We start from the raw sequence: 18,847 nt of genomic DNA, 5'->3' as shown, positions 1-18,847 counted from the left end.
TAGACACCCACTGAATCGCTCTAATTCCAGTGATTGATTGGATTTGGACTCCTAGACACCCACTGAATCCCTCTAATTCCAGTGATTGATGGGATTTGGGCTCCAAAACACTCGCTGAATCGCTCTAATTCCAGTGATTGGTGGGATTTGGACTCCTAGGCACCCACTGAATCCCTCTAATTCCAGTGATTGGTGAGATTTGGACTCCTAGACGCCCACTGAATCCCTCTAATTCCAGTGATTGATGGGATTTGGACTCCAAGACACTCACTGAATCACTCTAATTCCAGTGATTGGTGGGATTTGGACTCCTAGACACCCACTGAATCGCTCTAATTCCAGTGATTGGTGGGATTTGGACTCCTAGGCACCCACTGAATCGCTCTAATTCCAGTGATTGGTGGTATTTGGACTCCTAGACACCCACTGAATCACTCTAATTCCAGTGATTGATGGGATTTGGACTCCTAGACACCCACTGAATCGCTCTTATTCCAGTGATTGGTGCGATTTGGACTCCTAGACACCCACTGAATCGCTCTAATTCCAGTGATTAGTGGGATTTGGACTCCTAGACACCCACTGAACCGCTCTAATTCCAGTGATTAGTGGGATTTGGGCTCCTAGGCACCCACTGAATCCCTCTAATTCCAGTGATTTATGGGATTTGGACTCCAAGACACCCACTGAATCGCTCTAATTCCAGTGATTGGTGGGATTTGGACTCCTGGATGCCCACTGAAGTCTCCCATCTCTATACATAGCGGAACTTTTCCAAAGGGTTGGAGAAGTGTCTTCTTCAGGAGCCATCAAGACATTCACAAGATAAAGTCACTGGTATGTAGAACAGTTACATTGATTTAATGCTGTCAGAGATTATTGAGGATTTTTTGGTCTTTTTGAACAGATTATGCCACAATTTTGAAAAGTTTGGTCACAAGAAGATTTCATGTTTTATCAACTGTACTAGACTAATGGTAGGTGCGCAGACAACTTTGGAGGCATTAACACCTCCATATGTATACTACAAGTGAAAATTAACCAGCACCTCCTAATGGTGTGAAGCAAGTGTGAATAGGTGCCAGCTGCTGTGATTGTAATATATACAAAGAACTGGATGCATTGATCTAAACATATTACAGTCACAGCAGCTGGCACCCGTTCACACTTGCGCCATTCTCCTAGGAGGAACTGGTCAGTTTTTGCTTCTCTGTAGACAGATACCGTGTTTACTTGAAAATAAGACACTGTCATATATATTTTTGCCCCAGAAAAAGTGTTAGGGCTTATTCTCAGGGAAACATGATTGGGGGAAAATTTGGCCCTCAAAAAAATGCAGATCCCCCTTCCCAGGAGAGTCATACTTACCAGACTCCAGGCATCTGTGTCACTCCCAGGTCCTCCTTCAATCTTCGGCGGGCGCTCCCAGCAGGTATGCTGCACACCGATCTTCCCTGCTTCTGGCCGACACATCAAATAGCACACACAGATCTGATCGCGCACACACAATCGCACATAATCACCACATCCAGTGATACTGATTGCTTCCGGCCGGCAGAGAATCCAAGGACACAGTGCAGTGAAGTGCAAGGACCTGCAGGTGAAACACCAAAAATGCTGCAAACTCCTGCCAGGGCTTATTTTCGGGGTAAGGCTTATTTTCAAAGTAGGGCTTATTTTTGTTGTTGGGCTTATTTTCAAATTAGGGCTTATTTTTGGTTAGGCCTTATTTTTTGGGGTAGAGCTTATTTTTTGCGGTAGGGCTTATTTTTGGGGTAGGGCTTATTTTCAAGGTAGTGCTTATTTTTGGGGTAGGGCTTATTTTCAAAGTAGGGCTTATTTTTGGGGTTGGCTTATTTTCAAGGTAGGGCTTATTTTTGGGGTAGGCCTTATTTTTTGGGGTAGAGCTCATTTTCAAGGTAGGGCTTATTTTTGGGGTACGGCTTATTTTCAAGGTAGTGCTTATTTTCAAAATAGGGCTTATTTTTGGGGTAGGGCTTATTTTCAATGTAATGCTTATTTTTTGGGGTAGGGCTTATTTTTAGGGTAGGTCTTATTTTCAAGCTAGTGCTTATTTTATGGGGTTGGGCTTATTTTCAAATTAATCCCTACAAGCACTTCAAAAGACCATATTATAATACAAAATATTCCATCTTTATTAACATGATTAAAAAACATGTACACAAAAGACACAAAGACATGATAAAAAACTTTTTTGAACAAAGGTGTAGAAAGAGGAGTCTATCGAAAAGGCATGATTTTAACAATTTCATTCATAGTACCATTTAATATGTTGAAACCATCATTTATCCTCCCCTGTATACTGGGGTGAGTTTGTGCAAAAGGGTCTACGTACAATTCTCCTTGCATAAAATCTATAGGTAATAGTAATGAAATTTTATACTGAAATTAGCAAGTGAAGTAAACCTCATATGATGCATAAAAAATCTGCATGTAAATACAATTCAAAATACTCTGGTTTATAAGCAAAATGCATTTGTCCCATTACATATAGGTCTATCATTCATGTTTTGCAAAAGAGCACTGTAAAGTGGACACAGTAATAAAGTATGTTGCAAAGATTTCAGATCTCACAGGAGGGGAGATCTGATAGCATTTCACAAACCAGCATTTCAAGGTCCATATGGACAAAACATGCAGAGAGATGGTATAGTTACCTAATGGATAGAGCCTCCCTCACACCACTCCAACGATCGTTTCACGTATCTTCGTCAGGGAGTGATGTGAGGGAATGCTGGCGAACCCTATATAGCCCCCACACAGCTGATTGCTATTAATGATGAACACCGTTTTTACCGGACGCTGTTGGTGCGGACGCGAAGACTCCCCCCCGGCCACCACGAGACATGGGCGCGTCACCAGACGCGACCGAGGTCGCATGTGATGACGCACCCACGTCACGAGGCCGCAGGGACGGGAGCACGCATGCGCACCACAGCGTCAGCGCTCATAGTGCTGTGTACAGGGGGAAACAGCTCCATTTTGTTGTATCCCAAAAATCCATCATCTCCATAGGGATAATAAGGTATATAAGACAATAATTAGACAGCGAAACCCCATATATTCTATTCATAAATCAAAAAGGACATAACTCTGATGTCCAATCTTATATTCATATAGATTGCGTCAATTTTTATAATGTATCATTCATATATAATGAGGAAGGGGGTATATATATTAAACAATTATCGTCAATATCCCACATTAGTCATAACCATTACATACATGGTTGCTGTATATAAGGTGTCCATATCATTCCCTCAGTGAAAATAATTAAAATTGAAACACATATCTGAAGTGGTGGTGCTGCAGACAAACACACCCAGAGAAATATCCTAATTGGCAGTTTGAACTTCGTGGTCATGAAAGATCATATCAGACCCTACTAAAGCGACATTACGGAGAGGGGTGACACAAAGGTGTCATCGCTCTCCACATATGGCATAGTAATTAGAAAATATATATCCGCACATTCACTGAAATTCATATTAATTATATCAACTCCAATGTAAGTGTTGTACAAAGGGGACATGGGGTACAAATACACCAGAAGGGGGTATCTCATCTTGACGTCACCTACTGTATATAGTATCAAAGAAAGGAGATGGGGGAGAGACACAAATCTCAATCCTTAACAGTCCTTTTTTGCAGGTCCTCACCAATCATAGAGGTATCAGAGGAAGTCCATATAGGACTCATCTATGGTGATGATGTAGAAAGAGGTGATAACGAATATCACCACCTGCTACCCATGGCATAGATAGAAAAAAAGGGGGGAGCAGGTGTGAAATTTTTGTCAGCCTAACATTGCAACAGAAAATTACATATGTTGTCAATCATTGTTCATTAATGATGCAATGATATTCATAGTAGAGGGAGACATCACTTATTAACAACACCCACCATACCCAGCATCCAAGGAGCGGGGAGGTTTTTGTTTCCAGTCCTTAATAGTCTTTATTCTCAAGTCCTCACCAGTCATAAAAATGTCAAGGGAAGTCCATAACAGACTCATCTATAGCAATGAGGTGGAGAGAGGCGACAAGATATGTCGCCACCCGCCACCCATGGCATAGATAGAAAAAGGAGAAGCAAGTATTAATTTCTATCAAGCTAGCATTATGACACAAGATAACATAGGTCATCAATCATTATTATATCATATGTGGATATATATGATGGTACTCATAACATGCGGTGTCACAACTCCATATCAAGGGTCATAATTTTACCTCAACTCTGAGACATATTTTCAACCGCATGTGATCTGATGTAATACAGAGGCGGTATGGGCGGAAAGGTAACGTCCATATTAAATCATTCAATAGGTGTCAAATGGGGGGCAAATGGATAGTCCTATAAGAAATTGGAGAATCCCCATTGTTCATTAAGGCCTATCGGCTTCATAGTTCTCAATAAGGTAATCCACTTGCATTCCATTTGTCCCAGTTTTTTCCCAGTGTCACCCCTCCTATTTCCCACATGCAATTTATCAATGCCTGAGAATTGAAGATTATGACCCTGACCAGGATGGCATTCACGAAAATGTCTAGCAATGGGTTTCAGTTTGGCGAGTTTCTCGGTTTGGTCTGCGGTAACTGTTTCAGCATTCTTAATGTCTCTGATGTGCTCCAAAATGCGAACCCGAAGTTCGCGTGTAGTCATGCCCACATATAATTTTTTGCACGGACAACATGCCAAATAAATGACATGTGTGGTTCTACAATTGATATACTGAAGAATTTTAAATGTTCTACCATTTAGTGCATCTGAAAAGTTTTGGGTTTTTAAGACATATTTACATGCTGAACAGCTACCACATTTCCAAGAACCCCATTTTGGTCCCTTAGAATCAAAAATAAATTGAGATGTCGTCGTCACATGGTGGCTATGTACCAAAAACTCACGTATCGTTTTGCTTCTTCTGGCTACAAAGGAAGGTTCGTTAGTAACAATCTTACACAAATAAGGATCTTGTTTTAGGATGGACCAATGTCTTGAAATGACATCTGTTAATTCCGTCCATCTGGAGTGGTAGGTGGTGATGAACCGGAGTTTGTTATCAGAGGTTCCCTTGTGATGAGGAATAAGAAGGGTTGATCTCTCTGCAGTTTTTGCTCGCTGGTAGGCTTGATCAATATATTTATTTTTGTATCCACGCTGGAGAAATCTTGTCTGGAGATCCCCCGCCTGTTGTTCAAAGTCCTCAACTCTATCACAGATGCGTCGCGCTCTAATAAATTGGCCGGTAGGAATGGCACGTATTACATGTGAAGGGTGAGCTGACTTGGCGTGTAGAAATGAATTAACACTTGTCTCCTTACGATGTATGTTGGTATGTAGGTCTCCCTGGTTGTCCACCATGATATCCAAATCCAAAAAATTGATTCTGGTCTTGCTGACTGAGTATGTTAGTTTGACGTTCCACGAGTTGTTGTTCAAATGGTTCAGGAATTCTTCCAACACTGTTCTGGAACCCTGCCAAATGAATAGAACGTCATCTATGAATCTCAGCCAGAGCACCACTGAGCCAGAAAACATTGCCTCACTGTTCTGCACAAATTCCCTCTCCCACATTCCCATGAAGAGATTAGCGTAGGATGGGGCACATGCCACCCCCATCGCCACGCCTCTCTTCTGTAGGAAAAAACGATCCTTAAAAACAAAATAATTGTGGGAGAGGATAAATTACATCACAGTAAGAAGAAAGTCAACAAGATCATTCTCCATATCCCTGTTAGTCAGAAAAAATCTCAGTGCCGAGAGTCCCAGGGGATGAAGGATACTAGTGTACAGGGACTCCACATCACATGTGACGAGGAACATGTCCTCGTCCATGTGTATCCCATCTAGTCTTTGTAAGACTTCAGTGGAGTCCCTTACATAAGATGGTAATTCCATGACTATTGGCTTCAAAAAGTGATCCAATAATTTGGATACAGGTTCCACCAGACTGCCCATCCCTGAGACAATCGGTCTCCCAGGGGGGTTCTTCAGATCCTTGTGTACCTTGGGTAATAAATATAACGTTGGCACACAAGGAAATTTGATCTTCAGACCTTCCCATACTTTCTTGGGTAAGACTCCCACTTCAAGAGCTTCATCAAGTATGTCATATAATTCATTTTGAAAGGATTCCGTGGGATCCTTAGGGAGTTGTTGATAGCAGAGGGGGTCGTGGAGCTGTCTGAAGACCTCTTTCTCATAGAGGTCCACAGGCCACACTACCACGTTACCCCCCTTATCTGCTGGTTTAAAAATGACACCCTTCATGTGTCTTAATTCATCCAGGGCCTGTCGCTGCTCCCTACATAGGTTATCATGCGGTCGGTGCTGGGGAATACGAAATATTGCCTCAACAACCATCCTAACAAATACCTCAACTGAGGAACTTAATGATAATGGTGGAAAATATGTACTCTTTTTCTTGAGAATTTCTGGGAACTTACCAGATTGTATATTCATCTGCTCCAATAAGAGGTCTTCTAAGGCTTGTAGTGCCGCCAGTTCTTCCTCTGTGGAGAATGAATCAGATTTTAATTTATTAGAGTGGTATTTCTTCAACAATAACTTTCGGGCAAAAAGAAAAGTATCCTTAATTGCCGTAAAATGATCGAAATTGGCTGTCGGCCTAAAGCCCAGACCTAGGGAGAGGACAGATTCTTGTGCAGCTGTCAGAACAATGTTAGATAAATTAATTACCTTTAAGGTACTTGTTGGTTTTGGGTCTGATTCAAAGCCAGATGGTTTATATTTCTTCGCCTTATTGCGTGTGTAGTATCCACCTCCGGCCACCGAGGTCTCTCCCCGAGAGTTGTCAGTAGAAATAGTCGAGATGTCACTCATGGATGATGAGAATGATGTCGTTCTCGTGGGATTCGGTCTTGATCTCCATCTATAGACTTTGTTAGTCTGGTAATCCCGGGTGTCCCGCTGGAATTTGTTCGTTTTCAAGGTCTGTATGTCTTTCTCCCACTTTTGAAAGGCATTGTTCAATTCTGAGTCAAATTTTTGCATTTGTTCAGGAGAGAGTGCCTGTCTCACTCTGTCTTGTGATATTTTAATTTGTTCCTCTAATTTTTCAAGATGTTTTTTATCGGCCTCAATCAATATTGATAAAAAGGATGATGAGCATGTATTACACGCTTCCTCCCATTTCTTTGCCAATTGTTCCTCTTCCAAGGAAAATGATGGCATAACCTGTACTCGCAGGCCACGTGGAACAAGTTTTCGTTGGTCATAATGTTCCAAAGAAGCCTTGTTCCACCATGTCTTAGTCCTTCTGTACAATAATTCTTTCAGTGCGTCTTTCTCATCTGCGACATCCTCTGGGGTATTGTCCACAACATCACCACCCACATCTCCAAATATAGTTGACAATTTGTTTAACCATGTGGAATCTCGGTTTCTAAAGTCCATGTTGGTGATCCTTCCTAAAACAACAACAACAAATATTTACTCACAAGGAAGTTATCAATAGTCAATAGTATTGATAACTTCCTTGTGAGTAATTATTTTCAAATTAAGGCTTATTTTCAAAATAGGGCTTATTTTTGGGGTTGGGCTTATTTTCAAGGTAGGGCTTATTTTTTGGGTAGTCCTTATTTTTTGGGGTACGGCTTATTTTCAAGGTAGTGCTTTTTTTGCGGTAGGGCTTATTTTCAAGGTAGGGCATATTTTCAAGGTAGTGCTTATTTTTTGGGGTATGGCTTATTTTCAATGTAGTGCTTATTTTTTAGGGTAGGGCTTATTTTTAGGGTAGGGCTTATTTTCAAGGTAGTGCTTATTTTATGGGGTTGGGCTTATTTATGGGGTAGGGCTTATTTTCAAGGTAAGGCTTATTTTTTGGGTAGGGCTTATTTTCGGGGAAACATATGAGACATAAGAGACACAATATATCAGTATGAGCCATGTTTTATTTTCTTTCAAAAAGATTATCTCAAGTTCTCACGGAGAGGGGATAATATTCCAATCACTGCAGTAACCACCAGTGATAAAGAGTACCATAGCTCTGAAGAGTCCCAGATGAATGGAGCTGAGGTCAATCATGCACACTGCCTCTACAATCATATTAATGGTGGTCCCGAAAATCACCCATGCGGTACACTAAGCAATCTCCGGCGCATCCATTAAAATGAATGGAGCAGCAGTGTCCACTTGTAACGCCTTCCTGGATCAACAGACTCAGGGGGGATGTAAAGGACAGACTAGAGGGAAGCCGCTCACCAAGCAGGACCCCCAGAACCCTGAAACCCTTTAACCCCTATACAAGGATTTGGAATTACACACGGCCCTGGAGATTACTACCTGGGAAGGCTGCAGTCTGATGAGAGTAGTCGTCAGGCAGGGTCAAACCAGGAATAGCAGAACAGGGACAGAATCGTCAGACAAGAACATAATCAGAAAACGGAGCAGAGGTCAAATCCGGATTGGGCAGGGAGGTACAAAATCAGTAGGCAGACGGGTAGTCAGCAAACACGCAGAAGTCAGCACACAGGAATCACAAAACAGAATAGGGCGGACCAGGAGCCAGAAAATCAGAACTATCTCTGGCAGTGGTTATGTGGCAGGAGGGGGAATAAGAAGGGTGTGGTGGCTTCCCATTGGCTGTAGCTGAACGCTGGCAACTTCAGCTGGAAGACACATGCCACCCACAGTCAGCCAGCGGTACTGCAGATCCCAAGATAACCCAGCCCAGTGGATGATCGGAGCCTGCGCCCACCGGTGCCGCTGGCATCAACTCCTCTCCCATCACCAGCACCATCCACGGCAGGAACACGGCGTCGCCTGGTGATCGGAGCAGAAGTCGCTGGAGCAGACTCCGGCGGTGACATAACACTACTCCAAATCATCAGATCTACAGTTCTTCTGATGGAGCCATGGTGGCTAGACCCCCCAGTGATTAGAAGGTTATCCTTTATGCCAGTGTTTCCCATACTCCAAAAAGAAGAGAGTTCCGGCACACTGTGCTGTTTCCCAGAATAAGGAAGATACAAAATTCAAGTAGTTTTAATCTGTTTTTTCTTTATTGGAAAAAATGTTGTGCTGTACATGAGTAGAAAATCCGCCAGGACGTTTCGGCCCTAGGCCTTCATCAGGTCGGACAATCTGACTGTCATATTATTATATGTGAACAAAACAGAAAAACAGATATCAGCAGGTGTACATAATATATACAGTAGTGACAATCCAATGAGAATAACATGGTACATTTTTGAGGAGATATAACAGAGGGCAAAGGTCACAACAAAATATGTCATATAATATGTCATATTACTGACAATAAATCTAATGTTAACAGAACTATTGTTAATAGCCTGGTAATGTGTATGGCAACAGGGAAGGGCCCATAGTAACAGTGTGATATGCTAATAGGAGGAAAAGTGGCTCACCCATGTCGAGCAAAGATCCGTAATGAAGGGGAAAAAAAAGAGAAGAAGAATCACCAGTCGTCATAAACAAATATGATCCAGCATGAAATCTAGTCCTGTGGTGAAAAGGGAGAAGAATAAATCAAACGGCCTATATAGCACAGGGAAAGGGTGTCGTGTATATGTGCATACCTGCTGGGAGGTATAGACCTTGGAAAAGTCCTGTGGGGTGATTCAGTAGACTAGAGTGTCCTGTACAAAAGAAGTGTATATGTTATATAAAGGAAGCGGATATCTGAGTGGAACATGTGTATATAGGCTAAGTATGGTCAATACCTGCATGGATGTAATCAGGCTAAAGGCCTATTGGTTACTAAGGCTCTAGGTCCGTTACTTCCGGATTGGATAATTAATGTACAAACCACATAATAAGTACTGCTATTGCCTATGGCAATGGATATATCTGTGAACAACAATAGATGGACATAGTGTGTCATATGGTAAATATGGTATGGCGGGATATAATGGAAATGGTATATTACCAGTATGGAACTGCTAGTCCGCAAGAATGCCAGTTAGGTTAGGGTGCTTATACTGGTGGCAAGTGGTGGAAATTCCTTTCCTGATCCAGCAACACGTCCGAGATAGATGTGAATTAAAAATTCATTTTATTGAAAAATTGTTAAAACACCAATCATCAGAATGACATCCAAAAAATGTTTTCTTTAAAAAGAAAGCGTCTTACGCGTTTCTGGCCATTGTGGCCCTTAGTCATAGACATATGTTATCCAAATGAAACACATAATATATAGAAAAAAAAAAAAACCAAACCTCTTCACTTCCCAGAATGCTACATCCGGTCAAACATACACAGGTTAACCCAATTATGTCAGTAAGGCAGCAGCCTAATACATTGCAAAAAAGAGATCTTCCTGAATCAATTTAACCCTTTGGGATGTGCCAAATGTAATTCATTAAATTCCATAAGATCCCATACAGGAAAAATGTATATCCATTAATCTACATGGATTGACACTTTTCAAAGAAATGGATCAATTATGAATAATGATTACAAGCATAAGCATACCTGTATGCAATAAATACCGAAAGCATTCAGAACAATAATCAACATATCAATATATATACATTAAATCACTTTTGATATTCATGCCCATTGGCATGCAGGTATTGTATGTCAAAATCCACCTGGCTTCCCTGTCCCGCAGTATCTGAATACGATCTCCACCTCTTCTAGGGGCTGGAATCTGCTCCACAGCATTCACTTTAAAGGAACTAACATCCCCATTGTGATTATATAAAAAATGCTGTGAAGCCCCTGACAAGTTCCTAGAGGCGGGATTCATAATATCATATAAATGTTCCCCAATGCGTCTCCTTAAAGTGCGGCATGTGGAGCCTACATACTGTTTGCGACATTTTTCGCAAGTTATAACATAAACGCAGTGATCTGAACTGCAGTTGATGAAAGAATTAATTTTATAGCGTTTCCCAGTAGTGGAATTAACACTCTCTTTGGTATTATACATATGAGAGCATGTCCCACACTGCTTTTTGCCGCACTTATAGGAGCCACATGTAGGTAACCAGTTTTTTATTGAACTGCATGCAGGTTTTGCCAGATATGCATCACTAGGAGAGATGAGACTGCCAATAGTAGGGGCACGTCTAGAAACAAATCTACAACCTGTGTCCAGAATATTTTTAAGAGTTTTATCCACAGATAAAATAGGCAAAAACTTGCGTACAATCTCAGTAATTTTCCAAAAGCTATTACTATATTGGGTAGAAAATACTGGAACACTGTTCTGATTTGTTTTTTCCATAGGAATTTTCTGCTTCAAATAGTGTGCTCTGGATTCAAGATTTACTTTAGTCTTGGCTCTATTAATCATTGCTCTATCATAACCCCTAATCCGCAGTCTACCATCAATGACCTCGCATTCTCTTATATAGGCTGTCTCAGTACTGCAAGATCTCCTGGCCCTAACATATTCCCCTACAGGTATGTTTCTTACTATATGCTTAGGATGGTGGCTAGTAGCATAAAGAAGGGAGTTCCCTGATACATCTTTCCTGTAGAGCTCAGAGTTAACTCGTTTGTTCACTGAGTCACCAACAAGAGTGAGATCTAAGAAGGAAATAGACTCCCGCTGGCTACAAGAAACAAATTTCAGATTGAACATGTTAGAATTAATGTACTTAAAAAAGTCTGGACGTGCCCCTACTATTGGCAGTCTCATCTCTCCTAGTGATGCATATCTGGCAAAACCTGCATGCAGTTCAATAAAAAACTGGTTACCTACATGTGGCTCCTATAAGTGCGGCAAAAAGCAGTGTGGGACATGCTCTCATATGTATAATACCAAAGAGAGTGTTAATTCCACTACTGGGAAACGCTATAAAATTAATTCTTTCATCAACTGCAGTTCAGATCACTGCGTTTATGTTATAACTTGCGAAAAATGTCGCAAACAGTATGTAGGCTCCACATGCCGCACTTTAAGGAGACGCATTGGGGAACATTTATATGATATTATGAATCCCGCCTCTAGGAACTTGTCAGGGGCTTCACAGCATTTTTTATATAATCACAATGGGGATGTTAGTTCCTTTAAAGTGAATGCTGTGGAGCAGATTCCAGCCCCTAGAAGAGGTGGAGATCGTATTCAGATACTGCGGGACAGGGAAGCCAGGTGGATTTTGACATACAATACCTGCATGCCAATGGGCATGAATATCAAAAGTGATTTAATGTATATATATTGATATGTTGATTATTGTTCTGAATGCTTTCGGTATTTATTGCATACAGGTATGCTTATGCTTGTAATCATTATTCATAATTGATCCATTTCTTTGAAAAGTGTCAATCCATGTAGATTAATGGATATACATTTTTCCTGTATGGGATCTTATGGAATTTAATGAATTACATTTGGCACATCCCAAAGGGTTAAATTGATTCAGGAAGATCTCTTTTTTGCAATGTATTAGGCTGCTGCCTTACTGACATAATTGGGTTAACCTGTGTATGTTTGACCGGATGTAGCATTCTGGGAAGTGAAGAGGTTTGGTTTTTTTTTTTTTCTATATATTATGTGTTTCATTTGGATAACATATGTCTATGACTAAGGGCCACAATGGCCAGAAACGCGTAAGACGCTTTCTTTTTAAAGAAAACATTTTTTGGATGTCATTCTGATGATTGGTGTTTTAACAATTTTTCAATAAAATGAATTTTTAATTCACATCTATCTCGGACGTGTTGCTGGATCAGGAAAGGAATTTCCACCACTTGCTGCTTTATATTCCTGAACACGGAATTCATATCCCTGCACCGTTCTGGGTCCTGGAGCCAGGTGAAATAATACTACGGGTGAGCTGAAAAAAACTTTCCTTTCTTACCAATTGTGTTCGTTTCTTGCTCCCCTTGGACATTATTTTCCTGAATAAGGATGATGGAGAATTTTCTTCTATCTGGACTTTAATCTATTTACCGGCTCCTAGGTATATATGCACAGTTAATGGTTTTTTAAAAGAGAGAAAAAAAGAAAAGAAAAAAGTAACCATTTTGGAAAAAATCCTCTTCACCTTTTCAGCACAAAATGGCCCTATTTAATCCAGACAATACTGACAGACTCAACAGGGCGGCTGCCATTTTTTCAATGGACTATTCCACTGCTGGTGTTGAACCTGTGGATTTAAAAGAATGCATGCAGAAAATGGAGAAATCTATGTCCTCCAGGGTGCGCACCTGGTGGGATTGCATGACGTTGCAAAAATACATTGAGAATTCTATGATACCTCGGGGCTTGCGTATTAAAAAACAACCTACTTTTATGTTTGATTCAGAATTTTTGGTGTCATGGAATGCAATTTTATCAGAGTGCTCCACTAAATTAATGAAGCTCATAGTGGAGAGAGAACAATCCAGGATCATAACTCTGGAGGAGGAGATCAAAGAACTGGATGCATCGCTTGTGAAATATAAGGATGATTCCTCGTATACAAAGCTTAAAAAGGATGTTTTTGAACGACTTGAGAAATTAGAAAATGACATCACGGAAACTAAACGAAGAAAATTCACCCGTGATAGGAGAGACTATGACAATAATGAGGTGTACACATGGCGGGATATCAGAGCTATGAGAAATCCAAAGTCTATACTAAGGAATAGCTCGGATGACTACAGATTAAACCGGCGTGAATCACGGGTGAGTTTTTCTTCTACAGAATTAGACACCACTGAGGGAGAATCAGATCCTGAACCCCTGGCCGGGACGTCAGAACGTAACAGCAGTAATAATAATTTTTTAGGCCAAGGAGCCAAAAAAACCAGAAACCAACAAGGAGGTCGGGGAGGAAACATAAACCAAATAAAAACTCATGGTTATTCGTTCAGGAATCGCAAGTGAAAAATGGCAATGAATTCACAGTTCTCAATTTATCAGCTACTATTCTTTCTGAGGATGAAACCAATGTACTCAGGAGAGGCCTGAATTTTGTGCCAAGTAGGAACTTTGATTTATATTCCACCTTCAAAGACGTGAATAAATTCGTCAGGCAATTGACTATAAAGAAACATTTTTTTCAGCCAGAAACAGAAGATCATGATACTAGTGAGAGAAGGTTGTTCCCAAATCAATTTGAGAATTTAATGTTTATGGAGCAGGTTACTTTGCAGAATTTGGAATCATTGAGTGCCAACAGTGGGGAAGATCTAGATTTAATAACTGACACTGATTTTTCCAGTAGAGTGCCAAATCCGCAGTTTTATCCTTTGGCTTCAAGATCTCCTGCCATGGATGACTATCAGCATGTGGTGTTCGAGGAGCTTAAAAAGCTGCATGCGGTTAATAGTGGAATCCTGGATAATGACAACATGAACGTCCAGGAACGAACAGCCTTGAATAAATTAAAATCCAACGATAGAATCATTATTAAAAACTCAGATAAAGGCGGCTCAGTGGTGATCTTGGACCGTGGCCTCTATGAAGGACAATTACAGCTTATGTTAAATGATGAACGGACATACCGCAAAGTTGATAGTGATCCAACTATTGGAATACGGACAGACTTACAACTATTACTGCAGAGAGGTGCAGACATGGGATTATTAACTGAGAAACAATTGGAGTATATGGTGCCTGAAACATCTAGGATCCCTTTATTCCATGCACTTCCAAAGACCCATAAGGGTGTTTTTCCTCCACCCTTTAGGCCAATCGTGTCTGGAATAGGGTCCCTGTTTGAAAACATCGGAACATGGCTGGATGAGAGGCTCCAGCCTCTTATGAAGTCCTCTCCAGCATACATCAGGGACTCTAAACATGTTCTTACTGTAATGCAGGAAATTGAATGGCAAGAAGGCTACTCATGGATAAGTAGTGATGTTACTGCTTTGTATTCGTCTATACCCCACAATTTGGCTTTAATTGCATTACAGGAACAGATGCTGGTTTGTACAAGCTATTCGGAAGAATTACAAGAATTTATTTTAGATATAATTTCTTTTTTGCTCAAAAATAATTATTTTATTTTTTTGAATCAGTTTTACATCCAGATCTGTGGCTGTAGCATGGGGGCAAAATTCTCACCATCACTAGCCAATATTTACATGAATTGGTGGGAGAAGCAGTTCATTTACAACTCTTGGAACCCTTTTCTTTCAGATATATTCTGGTATGGTCGCTTCATAGACGATATTTTGATAATATGGCGTGGATGTGAAGCGGCCATACCAGACTTTTTTAAGTACATTAATTCTAACATGTTCAATCTGAAATTTGTTTCTTGTAGCCAGCGGGAGTCTATTTCCTTCTTAGATCTCACTCTTGTTGGTGACTCAGTGAACAAACGAGTTAACTCTGAGCTCTACAGGAAAGATGTATCAGGGAACTCCCTTCTTTATGCTACTAGCCACCATCCTAAGCATATAGTAAGAAACATACCTGTAGGGGAATATGTTAGGGCCAGGAGATCTTGCAGTACTGAGACAGCCTATATAAGAGAATGCGAGGTCATTGATGGTAGACTGCGGATTAGGGGTTATGATAGAGCAATGATTAATAGAGCCAAGACTAAAGTAAATCTTGAATCCAGAGCACACTATTTGAAGCAGAAAATTCCTATGGAAAAAACAAATCAGAACAGTGTTCCAGTATTTTCTACCCAATATAGTAATAGCTTTTGGAAAATTACTGAGATTGTACGCAAGTTTTTGCCTATTTTATCTGTGGATAAAACTCTTAAAAATATTCTGGACACAGGTTGTAGATTTGTTTCTAGACGTGCCCCTACTATTGGCAGTCTCATCTCTCCTAGTGATGCATATCTGGCAAAACCTGCATGCAGTTCAATAAAAAACTGGTTACCTACATGTGGCTCCTATAAGTGCGGCAAAAAGCAGTGTGGGACATGCTCTCATATGTATAATACCAAAGAGAGTGTTAATTCCACTACTGGGAAACGCTATAAAATTAATTCTTTCATCAACTGCAGTTCAGATCACTGCGTTTATGTTATAACTTGCGAAAAATGTCGCAAACAGTATGTAGGCTCCACATGCCGCACTTTAAGGAGACGCATTGGGGAACATTTATATGATATTATGAATCCCGCCTCTAGGAACTTGTCAGGGGCTTCACAGCATTTTTTATATAATCACAATGGGGATGTTAGTTCCTTTAAAGTGAATGCTGTGGAGCAGATTCCAGCCCCTAGAAGAGGTGGAGATCGTATTCAGATACTGCGGGACAGGGAAGCCAGGTGGATTTTGACATACAATACCTGCATGCCAATGGGCATGAATATCAAAAGTGATTTAATGTATATATATTGATATGTTGATTATTGTTCTGAATGCTTTCGGTATTTATTGCATACAGGTATGCTTATGCTTGTAATCATTATTCATAATTGATCCATTTCTTTGAAAAGTGTCAATCCATGTAGATTAATGGATATACATTTTTCCTGTATGGGATCTTATGGAATTTAATGAATTACATTTGGCACATCCCAAAGGGTTAAATTGATTCAGGAAGATCTCTTTTTTGCAATGTATTAGGCTGCTGCCTTACTGACATAATTGGGTTAACCTGTGTATGTTTGACCGGATGTAGCATTCTGGGAAGTGAAGAGGTTTGGTTTTTTTTTTTTTCTATATATTATGTGTTTCATTTGGATAACATATGTCTATGACTAAGGGCCACAATGGCCAGAAACGCGTAAGACGCTTTCTTTTTAAAGAAAACATTTTTTGGATGTCATTCTGATGATTGGTGTTTTAACAATTTTTCAATAAAATGAATTTTTAATTCACATCTATCTCGGACGTGTTGCTGGATCAGGAAAGGAATTTCCACCACTTGCTGCTTTATATTCCTGAACACGGAATTCATATCCCTGCACCGTTCTGGGTCCTGGAGCCAGGTGAAATAATACTACGGGTGAGCTGAAAAAAACTTTCCTTTCTTGCTTATACTGGTGGCAGTAGTATATCTGCAATATAACTGATATGAAATACCATAGTTAATTAAATGGATTAATAATCCTATGTTGAAAATAGTGATACGTCTATCTAATTGGAGCAGGGATATGTATGTATGTGATAAGTACAACTGGTACCTTTGTGGATGTATTGAGGCTAAAAGCCTGATTGGTTGCTATGGATCCAGATCCGTAAACCACAGGTTAGATTTACACTGACACGGCCACCTTAAAATGTACTGCTGTTACCATTAGCAATAATAAGTCTGTGAACAACAATAGGTAGATATAGTATATCATGTGGGTAAAGAAAATATTGCATAATATAATGAAGTTGGTTTATTTAATCGTATGAACGTATATCTTACCATCATATAAAAATAAACACCAGACAATAGACAGTGATTGAAAAATATCAAAAGGATAAAAATCAAATTTGAATATCAAGATTTTCTATATATGCAATAGCGTTATCATTTACTATATAGAAATCCTTCTTGTCACCATGGTAGGATCTCAGGGGGCTCCTCAACAATGTGCTGGATAGTTTGATGATCTGCTCCACAGTCACAGGTCGGAAAGTCATATTTTCCCCACTTATACATAAAATCAGCACAGGTGCCAAAGTTTGTTCTGATATGATTTAGAGTAACCCATTTTCCTTGGTAGATTGAAGCCTGGTGGAGGGTTTTGTAAATTAGGGAACATTTGGGGATCACCTTTTACTACATTGACCCAAAGTTCTCGCCATTTCTCCTCTAAATTGAAGTCTTGTTCATGCAAGGTGATTGCAGTTCGGATGGGCGGGTGTCTTGATTTCAATCGTTGTATTGTAACATCTCTGATATTTTGGTGTATTGGAAGTTTTTCATTATTCACTACTTTAGTGTACTCTTTAAGTAGGAGCTTTTGTCTTCTTAGATTTGCGGGTGCGATATGACCCAGCACAGGTAACCAGTGAACAGGTGTAGGTCTAATAGCACCAGATATTATACGCAAAGAGTTGTTCAGCTGAGTGTCAATTAAGTTTACATGACAGCTATTTATCCATGCTGGAGCCCAGTATTCTGCAGCAAAGTACACCAGGGCAAGAGTAGATGACCATGCTGGAGCCCAGTATTCTGCAGCAGAGTACACCAGGGCAAGAGTAGATGACCATGCTGGAGCCCAGTATTCTGCAGCAGAGGACACCAGGGCAAGAGTAGATGACCATGCTGGAGCCCAGTATTCTGCAGCAGAGTACACCAGGGCAAGAGTAGATGACCATGCTGGAGCCCAGTATTCTGCAGCAGAGTACACCAGGGCAAGAGTAGATAACCATGCTGGAGCCCAGTATTCTGCAGCAGAGTACACCAGGGCAAGAGTAGATAACCATGCTGGAGCCCAGTATTCTGCAGCAGAGTACACCAGGGCAAGAGTAGATGACCATGCTGGAGCCCAGTATTCTGCAGCAGAGGACACCAGGGCAAGAGTAGATGACCATGCTGGAGCCCAGTATTCTGCAGCAGAGTACACCAGGGCAAGAGTAGATAACCATGCTGGAGCCCAGTATTCTGCAGCAGAGTACACCAGGGCAAGAGTAGATGACCATGCTGGAGCCCAGTATTCTGCAGCAGAGGACACCAGGGCAAGAGTAGATGACCATGCTGGAGCCCAGTATTCTGCAGCAGAGTACACCAGGGCAAGAGGAGATGACCATGCTGGAGCCCAGTATTCTGCAGCAGAGGACACCAGGGCAAGAGTAGATGACCATGCTGGAGCCCAGTATTCTGCAGCAGAGTACACCAGGGCAAGAGTAGATGACCATGCTGGAGCCCAGTATTCTGCAGCAGAGTACACCAGGGCAAGAGGAGATGACCATGCTGGAGCCCAGTATTCTGCAGCAGAGGACACCAGGGCAAGAGTAGATGACCATGCTGGAGCCCAGTATTCTGCAGCAGAGG

General features: G+C 40.9%; 1 protein-coding gene across 1 annotated transcript in view; it reads left to right on the top strand.

Moving 5' to 3' along the window:
• Window positions 1–742: 742 nt before the first annotated feature.
• The window catches only part of LOC142256005 (chemerin-like receptor 1), a 64,432-nt gene continuing 46,327 nt past the window's right edge, over window positions 743–18,847 (top strand). The window contains exon 1 of the mRNA XM_075327487.1: window positions 743–837. The gene's annotated coding sequence lies outside the window, so the exon portion shown is untranslated. The remainder of the gene's footprint in view (window positions 838–18,847) is intronic.

The sequence above is a fragment of the Anomaloglossus baeobatrachus genome, chromosome 11 (genome assembly GCF_048569485.1).
Source record: "Anomaloglossus baeobatrachus isolate aAnoBae1 chromosome 11, aAnoBae1.hap1, whole genome shotgun sequence".
In the NCBI taxonomy this organism is placed as follows: domain Eukaryota; kingdom Metazoa; phylum Chordata; class Amphibia; order Anura; family Aromobatidae; genus Anomaloglossus; species Anomaloglossus baeobatrachus.
This window is presented reverse-complemented; position numbering and strand designations above follow the sequence as displayed.